Source organism: Ananas comosus, linkage group 10 (genome assembly GCF_001540865.1).
Source record: "Ananas comosus cultivar F153 linkage group 10, ASM154086v1, whole genome shotgun sequence".
NCBI lineage: Eukaryota > Viridiplantae > Streptophyta > Magnoliopsida > Poales > Bromeliaceae > Ananas > Ananas comosus.
This window is the reverse complement of record NC_033630.1, coordinates 11070197-11076750: the sequence shown is the minus strand read 5'-3', so window position 1 is coordinate 11076750 and position 6554 is coordinate 11070197. Positions and strand designations below refer to the sequence as shown.

The 6554-nt window shown below is 46.1% G+C and overlaps 1 long non-coding RNA gene across 2 annotated transcripts; it reads left to right on the top strand.

Moving 5' to 3' along the window:
* LOC109716171 lies at nt 4430–6104 on the top strand. Of its 2 annotated transcripts, XR_002217863.1 has the most exons (3): nt 4430–4475; nt 4843–5000; nt 5855–6104. It is a non-coding gene; the product is annotated as an uncharacterized LOC109716171 (long non-coding RNA). The 2 variants fall into 2 exon arrangements; XR_002217862.1 differs by lacking the exon at nt 4430–4475 and having other exon boundaries at nt 4511–5000.

The window sequence follows — 6554 nt, the reverse complement described above, 5'->3', positions numbered from 1 at the left end:
TGCCACTCAGGTGGAGGAGGAGCCCATCCCTGTCCCCGACGACATCGTGGCAGGTATTATCTCTATCAGAGGCACTAGAGCTAGAGCTTTATTTGACACAGGTGCATCACATTCATTTATAGGTGCATCATTTGCAAAGGCGCATGGCATTAAGATCGTGCATCATTATGACTATTGGACGGTGAATTCGGCCGAACACACTTTCCACGTTCACGACGAGTGTATGGCGTGCCCAGTACAGATAGGTGATTGGGTCATGTCGATCAACCTGTTGGTGTTGAATCGGATGGGGGATTTTGACGTGATCTTGGGGATCAACTGGCTCTCCAAGTATTGTGCCGTAATAGATTGCGAAAATAGTGTGATCACATTCCGTGAGTCTAATCGAGAGGAGCTAGTATATCAAGCATGCAAAAGCTCGCTCTTCGCGGTGACCGTATCGACAGCGAGGGCGAGGAAAATGATAAAGGGCGGATGCGTAGCCTACTTGGCGACAATGGTAGAGGCCCAAAAGGAGCACCCGGAACTTAGTGGTATTCGGATAGCGTGCGAGTTTCTGGATGTATTTCCGGCGGAGTTACCGGGATTGCCACCGGACTGGGAGATCGAGTTCGTTATTGACTTGGTTCCCGAGGCGGCGCCAATTTCGAAGGCTCCGTATAGAATGGCACTGGCGGAGCTAAAAGAGCTTAAGGCACAGTTGCAAGACTTGCTCGATAAGGGCTTTGTGAGGCCGAGCGTATCACCTTGGAGAGCTCCGGTGCTATTCGTTAAAACAAAAGATGGCACACTTCGACTCTGCGTGAACTACCGCGAGTTGAATAAAGTGACAGTTAAGAACAAATATCCATTGCCAAGGATTGACGACTTATTCGATCAACTGCAAGGGTCGAGGGTGTATTCAATGATAGATCTTCAGTCGGGGTATCATCAGCTGAAGATACGGCCCCAGGACGTGCACAAAACGGCGTATCGTACGCGGTATGGCCACTATGAGTTCACAGTTATGCCATTTGCGCTTACTAACGCCCCGGCAGCATTCATGAACTTAATGAATCGAGTCTTTCGTCCGCTATTGGACTGGTGCGTCGTGGTATTCATTGACGACGTATTGGTATATTCTCGGACCGAGGAAGAACACGAAGAGCACTTGAGGACCGTGTTGGAAATACTTCGGAAGGAGAAGTTATATGCCAAGTTAAAGAAATGTGACTTTTGGCTATCGGAGGTCACTTTCTTAGGACACGTGATCTCGGGTGAGAGGGTCTTAGTGGACCCGAAGAAAGTGGAGGCAATTAAGGATTGGCCTCGCCCGATGAGCGTATCGGAGGTCCGCAGTTTTCTTGGGCTAACGGACTACTACCGGCGGTTCGTAGAGGGGTTCACTAAAATAGCCACTCCGCTAACGCGCCTCACTCACAAGGGAGTGAAGTATGTTTGGAGCGGTGATTACGATCGAAGCTTCGAGGAGCTAAAAGAAAGGTTGACGACGACCCCAGTGCTTGCGCTGCCGACGCCGGGGGAGACCTTTGTGGTTTATAGTGATGCTTCCTATGTTGGTCTCGAGTGTGTCTTGATGCAAAACGGCCGAGTTATAGCTTATGCTTCGCGCCAGTTGAAGACTTATGAAAAGAACTACCCGATTCACGACCTCGAGCAAGCGGCGATTATCTTCGCGCTAAAGTTATGGAGGCATTACTTGTATGGAGAACATTGTGAAATCTACACAGATCACAAAAGTTTGAAGTACTTGTTCACCCAAAAGGAGCTAAATATGCGACAACGGCGGTGGTTGGAATTACCAAAAGACTATGATGTTACTATTCTATACCACCCCGGAAAGGCAAATGTCGTGGCCGATGCACTTAGTAGAAAATAGGGAGAAAATTTGGCTTCGAAAATTACACCCCAACCATTATTGCAAAAAGAGATGCAACGGCTTGGTTTGATAGTAGCGCCGGGAGTACCGGCTACACTTGCCGCGTTAGTGGTGCAACCGACCTTGTTGGAGAGGATAAAAGAACTGCAAGCTTTCGACGAGTACCTCCAAAAGGTGCGCGGTGAAGTTGAGAGCGGTAGTGCCGATGATTTTGGCATTGGGACCGATGGCACACTTCGATTTCGAAATCGTTGGTGTGTTCCCAAGAATAGGGATCTCTCCAAGGCGATTATGCAAGAGGCGCATCAATCTCCGTATAGTATCCACCCCGGCGGCACTAAAATGTACCAAGATTTGAAATTGCACTATTGGTGGCCGGGCATGAAGAAAGACATTGGGGAGTTTGTTGCGCAATATCTTACTTGCCAACAAGTAAAGGCGGAGCGGCGGTTTCCAGCGGGAAAGTTGCAAAGTTTACCTATACCCGTTTGAAAATGAAAAAATATCGCAATGGACTTCGTGACCAGGTTGCCTCGATCTCAAGGTGGACATGATGCCATTTGGGTGATAGTAGACCGGTTGACGAAGTCAGTGCATTTTCTACCGATTCATGTTACTTGGTCGGGGGACAAGTTGGCTCAAGTGTATATCGACGAGGTTGTGAGACTTCATGGGGTTCCGGTGTCCATTGTATCGGATCGGGACCCGAGGTTCACATCTCATTTTTGGAGGAGCCTACAGGAGGCTTTGGGCACACGGCTCGATTTTAGCACGGCGTTTCATCCCCAAAGTGATGGTCAATCGGAGAGGATGATACAAATACTTGAGGATATGCTTCGAGCGTGTGTACTCGATTAAAAGGGCAGTTGGCACAATCACCTATCAATGGCGGAGTTCGCGTACAATAACAGTTATCAAGAAAGTATCGCGATGGTGCCATTCGAGGCCCTTTATGGAAGGAAGTGTCGCTCTCCAATCCATTGGAGCGATGTGGTTGAGGGAGCGGCTCTTGGCCCTGATGTAGTGCGGGAGGCGGAGGAGAAGGTTCGCCTCACCAGCCAACGACTTGCTACGGCGCAATCTCAGCAAAAGAGCTATGCCGATAAACGAAGGAAAGATATAGCGTTTGCCGTTGGTGACCACGTGTTCCTAAAGGTATCATCGATGCGAGGAATTAGACGGTTTGGGCTCCGGGGGAAGCTAAGTCCTCGGTACCTTGGACCGTTTGAGGTATTGGAGCGGGCCGGCGCGGTGGCGTACAAAATAGCATTACCACCGAGGCTTGCAGGAGTGCACGATGTATTTCATGTATCGAATCTCCGCAAGTATGTTCACGACCCCGATCATGTTCTCTCGTTTGAACCATCCGAGATTCGAGAAGATATGACCTATGAGGAGTTCCCGGCATACATCATCGATCGAGAAGTAAGAAAACTACGAAATCGTGAGATTCCGTATGTTAAAATTCGTTGGTGCAATCACGATGATCGGGAAGCTACTTGGGAGCTCGAAAGCGCGATGCGGGAGCATTACCCTCATCTCTTCGATGAGCTGAATTGAGGTACGAGTTCAAGTTAAATTAAGTTAGTTTCGCGGACGAAACTAATTTTAAGGGGTGGAGAATGTAACGTATTGAAACTCGGTAGAAAATATCGAATTTTAGCCAAATTAACTAAAGTGGGCAAAATGATTAATTGGACAAGTTCCAATTATAGTTCCAACAGAGTTGGAAGGGTTAAAAATGGGTTTAGAAAGAGTTAGAAAGGTTTTGGCATTGATCGACACGAAATAGAATCGAAACTGCAGGATACCGAACTTCTGAAAATAGGAAGTTACGGTAGGATAGTATGTCGGAGTTTATTATAAAAATAAATATAAATAAAAATAGTGTGAGATACTATTTTATTGGACTCATAGAAGTAAAGTATAAGTTGGAAATGACCTGTGCTGAAATCGGAGCGAAAACCGAAGATTTAGAATTTTCTGTGAGGAATGGGGCAGATAAATTAGCAGAAAATGCACAGTGTCAGAAAATTATGAAAACTGGAGGATATGTCAGAATTATTTTTATGAGGCTAGATTTAAAGTTTCAGCCCATTCTGACACCCGGAAGGTGGAGAATAAAATCGAACTGCTATCTACTAAAGATTACAGTTCGGCACAGTTTTCGGTGACCAAACGGGGTCGAAACTGAAAACTTAAGATATATTCTTGCTCAGTACGTTAAACCGAGCCTGCCTGTCGAATTTGAGCGCAAACGGACATTCAGAAGGGCCCCGACTGTTCCGAACTGCGAAAATGCAAGTTGTAATAGGTGTGAGAGGGGGTTTTGTGCAATTGTTACAGCAGCCTATGTGGCTGGTTGCATGCGTACACACACACACATACACACCTTCTCCCTCAAGTTCTCTCATTCTCTCCCTCTCTCACACTCTTTTCCCTCTTTCTCTCTAGAAAGAAAGAAAGAAAGAAAGAAGAAGAAAAGGAAAGGAAAGGAAAGAAAGGAAAAAGAAAGAAAGAAGAAAGGAGAAGAAGACCAAGAAGAGGAAGATCATCTTCTTCCTCCTCTCCCTCAACCTTGGAGAAGCTTTTAGAGGTAAGCTCCAAACCCTATAATGGTAGATTCCTTAAGATAGGGTTTTATGGTTTAGAATTGGTTTGAATGGAACCTATTGGAGCTAGTTAGATGGTTCTAGCTCGAATTTGAAGCTTGAGCCATGGATTTCCACATTGTTGAAACCTAGGGCACTTCAAAACCCTATAATGGTAGAATTTTAGGGCTTCATTTATATGCTATAAAAATGGATTTATTGGAATCCAATGATGCTAAATAGATGATTGTTGCCTAAATCATGGATCAATTTTGTGAATTTTTGCACAAGTTGAAACCTAGGGTTCAAAATGCAATTTTTGGAAATATGGGGGTTTGATCTCAATTAACCCTCTGTAAACCTAATTGCTAGGTCTATAAAAACGTTGGCGAAGACGGTTCGTCGATCCGACGAGCGGGTGCGGAGTTATCGCCAAAACAAGTACTTGAGGGTTTGGTTGCCCCGAGGAGTTGAAGCGACGTACGAGGATCGCGGCGTTGGGTTTTCTAATTTCGTGGCACTACCAAGAGGTGGGTGGTGACCATCCCGAAGCAACTGGACTCCCCTTTATGTCTTAGTACATTAAATCTTGCATCTTGTATTCCCTTGCATTATAGGATGATTGTGCATTGCCTTTCCTTATGCTTACCTAGATGATATCATACTATGCTTTAGTTGCTTGATATAGTGGATTGATGAGGATTGGGTCGAGAATTGTGAATCCTATAGTGCCGAGGTGAAAGATGGACTCAATGGTTGGTTTAATAGTAAACAAAGAACTAGTGGCATCTAGTTGATAGTAAACAAAAGAACGAGTGGCATCTATGTGAGTCCTAGTGTATATGAAACCTATGGACCTTGTGATGAAAGTAACCCTAGAGGATAGGGAATCCTCGAGTGGAGAGGATTGGATCTTGCTCACGGTCTGTTTATACCTTGTGATGGTCGCTCCACACAAGTAGTGCGCTCCGGAGTTGGTCACGTGGGATAGCCTATTTGGGGTCCCGAGGGATAGCCTATGTGGGGTCCCGCAGACGGTCTCGGATTCGTAGTTTGAGTTGAGTCTCCCTACGCATCGAGATGGCTATGTGAGTAGTAGGTGAACCCTCGGGTGAGCCATAAGATTAATGAACAAGTAAATATCTTTACTTCTTGGACATGATGACGAGTTAGTTGCTTACCCATTTCATTGAACATGCATTCATATATTTATGATTCGGGCATAGTAGCGTAGTTTTCTATTCTGTCCTTACAGCTTTCCATATCTATCTATCTGTTTATCTACTTGTGCCCACTTGGACCTAGTGGGGAGACCGGCGGAGTCGGCGGCCGAACCCACTGGGAACTAAGGAAGTTAGTTCTCACACCCCCCATTTTACTACAGGGCCGAGCGCGAGTTCACACGGCGAGGATCGTGGTAAGGGCTTAGCGCCCTAGATGCATTAGTTTACTTTCCTTTGCATTAGAGCCACCCTTTTGTACTTGAGAGTAGATGATGTATAGGGTGTGAGGAATCATTTTGGAAATGTAAACTCATGTTGTATTTGGCAGTTTAAATGTAAATCGATGTATTAAAGAGGTTGAATGAATGTAATAGATAGACCTTCTCTCTTTATCGTTACTTGTATTCTTTATACTTGTGCCTTGCTCTTACTTGTTAGCACTTGTTGTGCTCTTGTGATTGTGTACTTATGATTTGATTCCTGGGTAAATCCTTGTACATGATCGTTTGCTTAGCCTTGGGCGGACAGGGGAGACTCTGTCCGTTCGGCGTCTGTTCGACGCGCTCGAACCGCACCAAATTGGTAGCGGTCTCGGGGCGTGACACCTAGTGACAAGATATTCTCGTGGACACAGAATTGATCATACTCATTGTCTGTTCCTAGCTTGTGATGGTCGCTCCACACAAGTAGTGCGCTCCGGAGTTGGTCACGTGGGATAGCCTATTTGGGGTCCCGTGGGATAGGGATAGCCTATTTGGGGTCCCGAGGGATAGCCTATGTGGGGTCCCGCAGACGGTCTCGGATTCGTAGTTTGAGTCACGAGGGATAGCCTATGTGGGGTCCCGATGACGGCTCCCTACG